The sequence below is a fragment of the Hypanus sabinus genome, chromosome 4 (genome assembly GCF_030144855.1).
Source record: "Hypanus sabinus isolate sHypSab1 chromosome 4, sHypSab1.hap1, whole genome shotgun sequence".
Classification (NCBI taxonomy): domain Eukaryota; kingdom Metazoa; phylum Chordata; class Chondrichthyes; order Myliobatiformes; family Dasyatidae; genus Hypanus; species Hypanus sabinus.
This window is the reverse complement of record NC_082709.1, coordinates 10053245-10065279: the sequence shown is the minus strand read 5'-3', so window position 1 is coordinate 10065279 and position 12035 is coordinate 10053245. Positions and strand designations below refer to the sequence as shown.

Here is a 12035-nt window from a genome sequence, read left to right as displayed (position 1 = left end):
AGGCAAATGTGGAAGATAAGCACCCCCACCTACCTGCCTTTGATCACTGAGGATCGCTTTGCTACGCTACCTGAGAGAGGAAGGCTGGCCGCTGGAATAAGAGAATGTGGACTTGGACTGTAGACTTTTTTCAGTCTTATAATTCTGTTTTGTATTTTGTTTTGAATTCTGTTTTGTGTTTTTTGCCAGATCTTTCTTGTTTGTTTATGTGTGGGGGTGAGGGGAGGAATTAGGGGTCGATGTGCCTGTTCTGCTTCGTTTGGATTTTTGTGTAGGAGGAGAGATTTGATGTCCCTGTTCCACTTTTTTGGTTTGATTTTTGTACTGAGAGAGGGGAGGATTCGGGGTTGATGATCGTGCTGCTTTTCTTTCTTGGTTTCATGGCTACCTGGAAAGAAACATTTCAGAACTGTATACTTTGATAATAAATGAACCTGCTGAAGGGTCTCAGCCTTAAAGATCAACTGCACTCTTTTCCATAGATGCTGCCTGGCCTGCTGAGTTCCTCCAGCATTTTGTGTGTGTTGCTTGGACTTCCAGCATCTGCTGATTTTCTCTGTTTCTTCTTTAAACATTTTTGACCAGTCCAGTGATCTATGCGTAGAATCATAGGAAATGGGCAAAATCTTAAATGAATACTTTTAATTTGTGTAACTATCGCTTCGGCTAGCAGCTTAATATAGGGGATGATAGCCCCCCCTCCCCACCCCGCCGGCCCAGCCAAGGCAGAGGGGAAGAAGCTGTTGCTGAATCATTGAGTGTGTGCTTTCAGGCTCCTGTACCTCCTTCCTGATGGTAGCAATGAGAAGAGACCATGTCTTGGGTGATGGGGATCCCTAATGATGGATGTTGCCATTTTGAGGCATCACTCCTTGAAGATGTCCTGGTTACTAAGAAGGCTACTCTCAGATGGAGCAGGCTAAGTTTACAACTCTCTGCAGCTTATTTCGATCCTGAATAATGATGATGCAGCCAGTTAGAATGCTCTCCACAGTGCATATGAAGAAATATGCGAGTGTCTTTGATGTCATACCAAATCTCCTCAAACTCCTAATGAAGTATAGCCGCTGTTGTGCATTTTTTTGTCACTGCATCAATAGGTTGGACCCAGGATAGAACCTCAAACACACTGACACCCAGGAATCTAAAATTGCTCACTCTATGAGGACTGGTGTGTGTTCCCTTGTCTTACCCTTTCTGCCGATGCATATCACAAGACTTGGTTATGCAGCCGCTGACGCCAGGCAGTATTGATAATGGCTAGGGTCACCAGTCTTGCAACGTCACTGCCCAAAAGGTGGCAATTACAAACCACTTCTGTATAAAAGTTTGGCAAGAACAGTCACAGTCATGAGACCATGATCGCCCACATCACACGACACGGCACATAATGATGATGACTTCTTTATTACTGACTGCAATGGGTAGAGTAAATTATGTACCACAGGTAAGAGGAGAACTTTACTGCATAGCTTGGTATATATGGATATCTTGTGATTCGTGTTTCTATTTGTAGATGAGGGAGCACGAAGCAGTCAGTTCATTTTGGTTTCTTTGTGAAACTATTAACAACAACATGTAATAAAGATAAACTGTAGTATAATGCTTTCATGGAGAAATCTTTTAAGGTTAAAATGTACCTGAACCCATTAATTTGCCTAAATAAGATCCAATTACAAGGTTAAACATTCCTGAATGCAGCTTAATCTGTTTAATCATTATAAGCAACAGAACTTTTAGTAAAATTCCACTAGAAATACCAGTCATTGCTTTTGATCTGTATTTAAAATACGCTGATACAGAAGTTTGTACTTCAAGCCTTTTTCATTTACCTCTGTATAACTGTAGTGGAGGGGAATGTCAGATGCCAAGTGTGTGTGATTTGACCCAAACATCATAAAGTTCCATTCTGAGTTATAAGCACTGGCTGAGAATATTTTCTGTAAATATTATCCTCCAATCTATAATCTATGCTTTATCTGCTGGCTGAGACATTTAAATATGTTCATAGAATTATAGATTATTTCAACACAGAAAATTATTTACAAACTTTCCCAACAGCATTCCCTTTCCAAATGAATGGTCTGATAACTTGGTAGATACAAGAAATATATAAAAGTAATACATCTACTTTATTAGCAACACTTTGTCTGTGGAAAATTATGGTAAACGATCATGCAAAAAATAAAGAGGTGAGTGAAGGTGAGGCTGACTCAAGAGCTGAGGCATGCAGGAGTGATGCCTTGTCAGAGCGAGGTCGAAGTGTGTTTGAGGAGAAGTGGTCGGAGTCAGGTCGAGACATGGTTCAGATAGAGTCGGGCTTGCAAAGTGCAGAAAAGTTGGAGCAGGGGAATTTCGGAGCCCGTCCACAAAGCAAGAGCGAGATTTGATCGATCTAAGCGCCGGGCTGATCTGGAAAGATCAGGTATAGGCTGAAACATGACAGCTGGACCCCGGCCCTGAATGTATCAATGCGACAGGGCCCAGGTTCTGCTGCGGGGAAATGACACCAGGTTAAACAATTTAACTGCCGGGCCAGATGGACTGAAAAGGGCAGGGTGTCCCGACCAGAGACAAGGGACTGGCAGGACTGCTCAGTGCTCCACGATGTTTTCTCCACCGTCCACTGCACTGAGGCTGAGGCTGTGGCCTGCTCTGGCTGCTACGGGCTTTGTGCCTGCAACTCCGCTGTCTGATGAACTGAGGCTGAGGCTGTGGCCTGCTCTGGCTGCTGCGGGCTTTGTGCCTGCAACTCCGCTGTCTGATGAACTGAGGCTGAGGCTGTGGCCTGCTCTGGCTGCTGCAGGCTTTGTGCCTGCAACTCCGCTGTCTGATGAACTGAGGCTGAGGCTGTGGCCTGCTCTGGCTGCTGCAGGCTTTGTGCCTGCAACTCCGCTGTCCGATGAACTGAGGCTGAGGCTGTGGCCTGCTCTGGCTGCTGCAGGCTTTGTGCCTGCAACTCCACTGTCCGATGAACTGAGGCTGAGGCTGTGGCCTGCTCTGGCTGCTGCGGGCTTTGTGCCTGCAACTCCGCTGTCCGATGAACTGAGGCTGAGGCTGTGGCCTGCTCTGGCTGCTGCGGGCTTTGTGCCTGCAACTCCGCTGTCCGATGAACTGAGGCTGAGGCTGTGGCCTGCTCTGGCTGCTGCAGGCTTAGTGCCTATGGACTCACTTCGTTCTGAATGCTATTGCTTGCTTTTCTTGTTTGTACAATTTGTGTTTTCTTTTCTCTTTCTATACATTGGGTGTTTATTGGTCATTTTTTTTTTTAAATGGCCTCTTTTGGGTTTCTTGTTTCTTGATGCCTGTAAGCAAACAAATCTCAAGGTTGTATAATCTATGCAGACTTTGATAATAAAGGTATTTTGAACTGAAATTACAGTTAGCCAGAGGATCACAAATACCCTAAAATAAATGTTTTGTTTGCTGTTTTCCCTGTCTGTTCAGAGATTTGTGCTAATCTTCCTTTTGGTATCTCTGCACTGTAAAATTTCTCACCACTCTAGCCTGAATCTTATCATGCATTGACCAAAATGAGTATTCAATATTCATCGGCCTGTGCTGTCAGATTGAAAAGCAGGGAAGCAGTTAATTTATTATAGTTAATCTTACCTCATTAGTGTAAAAACACAAACAAGTATTTAGCTGATTTTGTTTAATTCTGTTGCAACTTCTAGTGGTGCCAAAACCCATGAGAGTGTGACAGAACATGACATGAAAATGAGAAGCATATGAACAATCAAAAAATTGTGATAAAATACAATTATAGTCTTGTTCATATGCTGCATTGCTTTCCTTTTTACTATTGAAAGCTTTTACGTCCTTTCACTTGTCATCTTTTTTGCTTTATTTCATAATACTTTTGGCTTCAATTTCTCACTGTGAAAACATTTAATATAAAGAGAGACACCTGCACAGTTACTCTGGCAATTTGTCTTTTACACTCCAATTAATGGCATCTTGTGTCTTGGTTAATTCAGAATCTGTATTTCCGATATATCTCTGTAAAGAAAATTCAGATGTCAAAGCTTGCCATGAACTTGAAAAGCAGGTTTTGAGATGAAGATAGGGTGGAAGGTAGAAGCTGGAGGGTGAAGGACAGTGCTTTTCATGCTGACATCATCATTACATGTAACACCCTGTCACAACACCATCAGGTGCTGAGTCAAAGCAAATGTGCAGATGTCACCACGATGTCAGGCTCTGGGCTTGTACTCACTGCAATTCAGAAGACTTAGGGATGACCTACTAAAACCTATTGAATATTAAAAGGCCTTCATAGAGTGGATGTGTTGAGGATGTTTCCTATGGTGGGAGAGTCTAAGACCAGAGGATACAGCCTCAGAATAGAGAGGTATCCTTTTAGAGCAGAGATGAGGAAGAATTTCTTCAGCCAGAGGGTGGAATTCGTTGCCACAGGCAGCTGTGGAGGCCAAGTCATTAGGTATATTTAAGGCATGGGGTGATAGATTCCTGAGTGGTCAGGGCACAAAGGGATATGGGAAAAAGGCAGGAGACTGGGACTGAGAAGGAAAATGGATCAGTCATGATGAAATGGCAGAAAAGACTCATTGGGCCAAATGGTTCAAATTCTGCTCCTATAGCTTATGGTCTTAAATTAAAAACTGCAAAGTAAATTGCTGAAGATAAAACCCACCTTGTGAATTTATCCTACATCTCCCATTCTACCTTGGCAATGAGATTTTGCAAGTCATCCAGCCTTCATATCATGTGAGTACGATTTTCATCAAAACTATTTGGTTTCATTCAATTAATTTCAATCTTATTGGATGTGGCTTTCAGTCTTGCTTAATTTTAACCCAAATTATGTAAAGTCAAGTTTAGAAAACAATGCACACATTAGACTGATCTGTACAGGGTAACTTAGCGTACTGAAACTTTTAGAGGAACTTGGGCAAGAGCTTCAATAAAGTTATTCAATACCTATGACAGCAAGATCATAATCTTATGAGTTCTATTAAAAGTTTCGAGCGGAGATTACAGTGAAATCCTATCTTAACCACATGAAACTTTTGAAGCAGTTCTCACGAAATGCAGAAACTGGAATTAATTACTTATTTAGTGCCACCAATCATGTGATTAATGATAAAATAGGTAAGTTTCTATGGGATAAAAATATATATGAACCATTAACATAGTGGTTAGCATAACGTTTTATAGGACTAGAACCAGGTTCAATTTCCAGCACTGCCTGTGAGGAGTTTGCACATTCTCCCCATGATCGCATGGGTTTCCTCCCACAGTCCAAAGACACACCAGATAGTAGATTAATTGTTCATTGTAAATTGTCCCATGATTAGGCTAGCATTAAACTGGGGGATTGATGAGCAACTCGGCTCAAAGGGCTGGAATCTGTGCTGAATTTCAGTAAATAAATTTGTTTTTAGTTTAAAATTTGGCCCAAAGTCCTAATAGCAGCTAAAAAGAACTATTCAGCCTATACCCTAAAAGATAATGCACATGAAGGATTTCCCAAAAATTTATGAAATGATCATAAACAAATTAAAATTAAACTAAAACTTAAATACGGAAATTAATTACAAGACATCTAAAGCTATTAACACACAAAATACTGGAGGAACTCAGCAGGTTAGCCAGCATTTATGGGAATGAATAAACAGTCAATGTTTCGGGCCGAGGCCCTTCTTGAGAAGCACTTGAGGAACACTGTTCGGACAAAGTATATTTACCCACCCAGGTATCACTAATACTGACGCAGGAAGAATGCTCTAACTCTTTACAGGCAATGTCGAGAATTGAACCAGTTGCTGTACTATAAAGCATTGTGATAACCATTATGCTACCATGCAGCTGAAGTGCTGTAGCTAAATGCTGCAGAGTTTACAGGAAGACAGAAGTACTCAAACATATAAAGACGAGCATATTTTAATAATTTATTATTATTTAAGTTCATTACTTTTGATAGAGCAAGAAAGGTAAGTAGGTAACAGGAATCATTAAGGAGAAAGGAACAATACTCTTCTTGGTATCTCTGACAAATTCCACATAGCTCTGTTACTACCTAAAAGCAGATAGGCTGAAGTTCATTAAAGAATCCATCACATCATAGATAGTCACTTAATTGCAAAGCACATGCCTTCCTAGCACGAAGAATGCAGCGCAAGATAAAGCAAACATATCTGCCAACCATTCATGGTTTATAAGATAAGCCAGAATTGTACACACAATGCTTACTTGTCTGCATTCACAGATGAAAACTAACAGATTTGAAATCCTAGATATCTTCGACAAATGATGCTACACAGCATAGCATCTGCATTTAGGCACAGGTTTCACATGCAAAACCTCAAAAGAGTGCACCTCCTGAACAGTTCGTGCAGCCTGAAATTCAGTTATCAACTCAATAAATGTTTTCTTCACTGCACAACAGAATTTTACTTGAAAATCTCATCTATGTATTGCACACTTCTTGAAATTATTTCATTTCCCTGTGTGTACGTAATTTTCTTGTGCATGGAAGCACCCAGTGACATTAACTGGCATAGGAAACATCAATGGTTTAGTATTGCTTTAGTAACACTAGGGTGGAGGAGCAACACCTTATATTCTGTGTGGGTTGCCTCTAACATGATAGTATGAATATCAATTTCTCCTTCCTGTAAAAAAAATTCTTCTACTCCCCATTTACCTCTTCTAAATTCCAGTGAGTACAGGCCCAAAGCTGCTGAAGACTCCTCATAAGGATCCCTTCATTCCTGGAATCATCCTCGTGAACCTCCTCTGTACTCTCTCTGATGACAACACATCCTCTATGAAATATGGGGCCCTAAACTGTTGACAATACTCCAAGTGCAGCCTGACTAGTGTCTAATAAAGTTTCAGCATTATATCCTTGCTTTTAAATTCTATTCCCCTTGAAATAAGTGTCAATATTACATTTGCCTTCTTTACCACAGAATCAACATGCAAATTAACCTTCTAGGAATCTTGTACAAGAACTCCCAAGGTCCCTCTGCACCTCTGATGTTTGAACCTTCTCCCCAGTTAGATAATAGTACACTATTTTACCAAAATGCATTATCATACAGTTCCCAACACTATATTCCATTTGCTACTTTTTTGCTCATTCTTCCAACTTATCTAAGTCCTGCTGCAATCGCATTGATTCCTCAGCACATCCATATATCTTCATTTCATCTGCAAACTTTGTCTCAAAGCCATCAATTCCATACTGCTTGAAGCTGAACACAATATAATTTCAGACTACTTGTATCATGTAGGAATTTGGAGAAACAAGAAATTAGCTTTTATTGAATATAATGAGTTTAATTGCATAATGGTGCTGATGCTTTGCTTTAGTCCAAGCTAAAATTGTTTTGTTGTTGATTTCCATTTCTACTCTTCCCGCCAATAATAATCAGCTTTTGTTGATAGATTCCAGTTGCCATGATGCCATTTCTCTGTGACTGCAATGTCCTGGTGAAACCTTTCACAATGCCTGGCACTGACAGCACCAAGATTTACAGAAAACGAATCTTTACTGACTTGTTGCATTTCATGGTTTTGGATGTTTGAAACATGTTGTCAACCAGCTGCACATATTTTGGTCCTCTGTTGTTACCAAGAAAATTTTCAACAACATCCTTGAATGCCTGCAATGCAATTTTCTCCAGTCTCACTAGAAGTTCTCTGAATTTCCTGTCACTGATGACCTGCTTAATTTGTGGATCAACAAAAAAAGCCTTCCTTAATCTGGGCATCAGTTATTCTGACTTGAATTATGAACTATTAATTATGGGTTATAAGTAAAAATAATCAATTTATGATTTGTGCTATGTGCGTGGCTTGCTTAAAGACAAAGTTACACCTGTATTCCTAGATTCCCCTGTCTTCCTTTAATTAGTTCAATGTTTTAAAGTTACAAAACATAACATTAATAATATTTAAAGACCATCATTCCCAAGCCCACAACAAATCACAAGTCTAATCTTGTTCTCCCAGTACAGGTGAGGGTTTGGGAATGACATTGAACTAGTTAAAGGAAGACACGAGAGTACTGCTGCCACCAAGACACCAAATCTCACAACATATGCTGGTGATATTAAACCTGATTCGGATTCTGATTATCTAGCTGTTGGAACATTATTATATCTTTCAATCAAAAATATTTTCTGTGAAGAACACAGTTCTTTTAATGTAAGAATACAATAATCATACAGATTGTTACATTGAAGTTCTGCAACAGGGCAATATTAAAGATCACATTTTAAGATTAAATTTACTTGGATAATATTTTAAGCAATATTTCAAATATATTTTAAATGTAAGTCAACAGTACACGGTGAGAAGAACATTCTGTAGCAATACAATAAGGTAAAGAAACAAATCTATCACTATTAACATTGTAGGTGTAGAATTTTTCTTTCTCTGTAATGTAAATATGTGTTTTAGGTTGCTACTTAATCAAAACATACATGCCTAAATATCCTGAGTTCCCTCTGGCTGTGAGGTAAATGGCTTGATGCCAATATGCTTTGGTAAACTGGACACAGTGAGATTTTACTAGATTCTTAACTAGAGTATTGATTATCAATGTGAAGAGGAATCAACTATCCACGAGTTGCAGATCAATTAGTTAATTGCCTCAGGTGCAACACTGCCACATTACACTAGACAACAAAGAATTTGCTTCCTGAATACCTTTTGGTGTGTCTTATGGATTTTGGCCTGCTGATCACAAAAATCACCATGAAATGTCCCCATCATGCACGAAATTGCCTATTTATTTTTATTTATTATTTAAACTATCAAGAATGCTATATTATACATACACAGAGGATTACTCAAATATTATTGTAATATCAAACACACAACACTTAATATATACAGTACTGTGCAAAAATCTTAGATATATATATATATCTAGGATGCCCAAGACCTTTGCATAATACTGCAGTAATTAGTAATTTTATGTTTTGCACTGTACTGCTGTTACTGACATGTGAGTGATGATAAATCTGATTATTAGATGTATCGATATTACAGCGGAGTAAAAGGAATTACAGAGGCATGAGAGAGGAAACGAGAAAATCTGCAGATTCTGGAAATCCAAGCAACACACACAAAATGCTGGCAGACTATTCACTTTTCCATAGATGCTGCCTGGCTTGCTGAGTTCCTCTAGCATTTTGTGTATGTGGCATGAGAGAGAAGTTGGTCAGAATTGATGATGGCAGGGTAGCAATGACTGGAATTGCTGAAAGCCATCAGAAGGCACAGGATATATACATCCCAAAGAGGAAGAAGTGTTCTAAAGGAAAGATGACACAACCATAGCCAATGAGAAGTCAAAGCCAAAGAGAGGGCATATAATAGAACAAAAATTAGTGGGAAGCTAGATGATTGGGCAGCTTTTAAAAACCAAAAGAAGAGAACTAAAAAAGCCAAGAATGGAATAGTAAAGTAAGCTAGCCTATAATATTAAAGAGGATATCAAAAGCTTTTTCAGATACATAAAGTGTAAAAGAGAGGCGTGAGTGGGATAACGGAATGCTGGGACACAGTGCTGGGGAAGTGGTAATGGGAGAAAAGAAAATGGCAGATGAACTGAATAAGTAGCTTGTATCAGTCTTCACTGTGGAAGACACTAGCAGCATGGTGTAGGTTTCAGGTGTCAGGGATCATGAAGTGTGTGAAGTTACCATAACTAGAGAGAAGTTTCTTGAGAAACTGAAAGGTCTGAAGGCAGATGAGTCACCTCAATCAGGTGGTATACACCCCAGGGTTCAGAAAGAGGTGGCTGAAGAGATTGTGGGAGCATTAGTAACTATCTTTAAAGTATCACCAGATTCTGGAATGGTTCTGGAAGAATGGAAATTTTCAAACGTCACTTCACTCTTCAAGCAGGGAGAGAGGCAGAAGAAAGGAAAGTATAGGCCAGTTAGTCTATTGATTATTAAGGATGAAGTCTCAGGGTACTTGGAGGCACATGATAAAAAAGGCTACAGTCAGCATGGTTTCCTTAAGGAAAAAATCTTGCCTTGCAAATCTGTTGGCGATCTTTGAAGAAATAACAAGCAGGTTAGACAAAGGAAAATTGGTTGATGTTGTGTACTTGGATAATCAGAAGGCCTTTGACAAAGTGCCACACATGAGGCTGCTTAACAAGCTAAGAGCCTACAGTATTACAGGAAAGATTCTAGCATGGATAAAGCAGTGGCTGATTGGCAGGAGGCAAAGAGTGGGACTGCCAGAGACTAGTGATGTTCCATAGGGATCTGTGTTGGGGTCAATCCATTTTACGTTATATGTCAATGATTTGAATAATGGAATTGATGGTCTTGTTGCAAAGTTTGCAGACAATATGAAGATAGGTGGAGGGAAAGGTAGTTTTGAGGAAGCAGAGGGGCTACAGAAGGACTAAGGCAGATTAGGAGAATGGGCAAATAAATGGCAGATGGAATACAGTGTCCGAAAGTGTATTGTCATGCACTTTGGTAGAAGAAATGAAAATGTTGACTATTTTCTAAATAGGGAGAAAATACAAAAAAAATCTGAGGCACAAAGGGGCTTGGGAGTCCTTGTGCAGGATTTCCTGAAGGTTAATTTGCAGGTCGAGTCTGTGGTGAGGAAGGCAAATGCAATGTTAGCATTCATTTCAAGAGGACTAGAATATAAAAGCAAGGATGTAATGTTGAGTTTTTATAAAGCATTGGTGAGGCCTCACTTGGAGTATTGTGAGCAGTTTTAGGCCCCTTATCTTAGAGGAATTTGGTGAAACTGGAGAGAATTCAAAAGTGGTTCACAAACATGATTTCATGATTAAATGCCTTGTCATATGAAGTGTATTTGATGGTTCTGGGCCAGTATTCACTAGAATTCAGAAGAATGAGGGGTGACCTCATTGAAACCTATCGAATGGTATAAGGCCTCAATAGAATGGGTACTTCCTATGGTGACAGAGTCTAAGATGGGAGGACACAGACTCAGAAAAGGGGACATCCTTTTAGAATGGAGATGAGATGGAATATCTTTAGCAAGAGGGTGGTGAATCTGTGGAAATGTGGAGACCAAGTCTCTATGTATGTTTAAGGCAGAAGTTGATGGATTCTTGATTGTTCAGGGCATGAAGGGATATGGGGCGATGGCAGGAGATTGGGGCTGAGAGGAAAACTGATCAACTATGACGAGTTGGCGGATCAGACTCGATGGGCCAAATGGCCTAATTCTGTGCCTATATCTTACGGTCTTATGATTGTGACATGGATCCTTGTTGTGGACTGAGAGTGGAAAGAAGGCAGGGAAAGGGGAATCATGGCAGGGAAAAGGGGAAAGGAGAGAACAAGGAGCAGGAAGCACTAGAGAGATATTCTGTAATGCTCAATAAACCAATTGTTTGGAATCAAATGAGCTTTGCTGTTGTCCCAGGGCAGGGTGTGTCTACACTGGCGCCACTTACCAATCCTGGCACTCCTCTGCCACCTGTCACACTGCACCTGCCATTCTCAACATCCTTTGCTCCTGCCAGTTTTATAAACTCACTTGCTGCTCCACATTCACAAATGCAGTCTGTGCACTTTATAAAACTTTTGCACAGCACTTTACTTATAGACCATTATTAATATGGTACTGCATTCCCACCACCGCCTGTAAGGTGTTCGTACGCCCTCCCCGTAATTGTGTGGGCTTCCTCCGCTTTCCTCCCACAATCCAAAGATGTACTGGTTGGTTAGTCAGTGTAAGTTCTCCCAAGGTTAGCTAGGATTAGATCAGAGAAGTTGTTGAACAGTGTAGCATGAAGGACCAGAAGGGGCTATTCTGTGCTGTACTTCAATAAATCAATAAATATAGTGTTAATGTATTATTAATTAGATTATACATGGAATATTATATTATTGACATATAGTTGTTGAAGAATGACATCCAAAGGCTGTTTATTTTTTCTCACTCATAAAACTAGACAGTAATGTGACATAGTGACCCGCAATAATGTATATTGCCCCTTTGAATGTTTCTTTCCGCTGTTATGCATGTACCACAGCTCTGATGGGCCG

The 12035-nt window shown here is 40.0% G+C and overlaps 1 protein-coding gene and 1 long non-coding RNA gene across 4 annotated transcripts in view; one reads left to right on the top strand and one right to left on the bottom strand.

Annotated features, from left to right (window-relative positions):
• Positions 1–12035, bottom strand: part of lrp2a (low density lipoprotein receptor-related protein 2a) — a 393751-nt gene that overhangs the window by 344611 nt on the left and 37105 nt on the right. The gene's annotated exons all lie outside the window — the stretch shown is intronic.
• The window catches only part of LOC132392487 (uncharacterized), a 38085-nt gene continuing 26821 nt past the window's right edge, over positions 772–12035 (top strand). For both annotated transcript variants that reach the window (XR_009511558.1, XR_009511557.1), the window contains exon 1: positions 772–1447. This is a non-coding gene — a long non-coding RNA (uncharacterized LOC132392487). The remainder of the gene's footprint in view (positions 1448–12035) is intronic.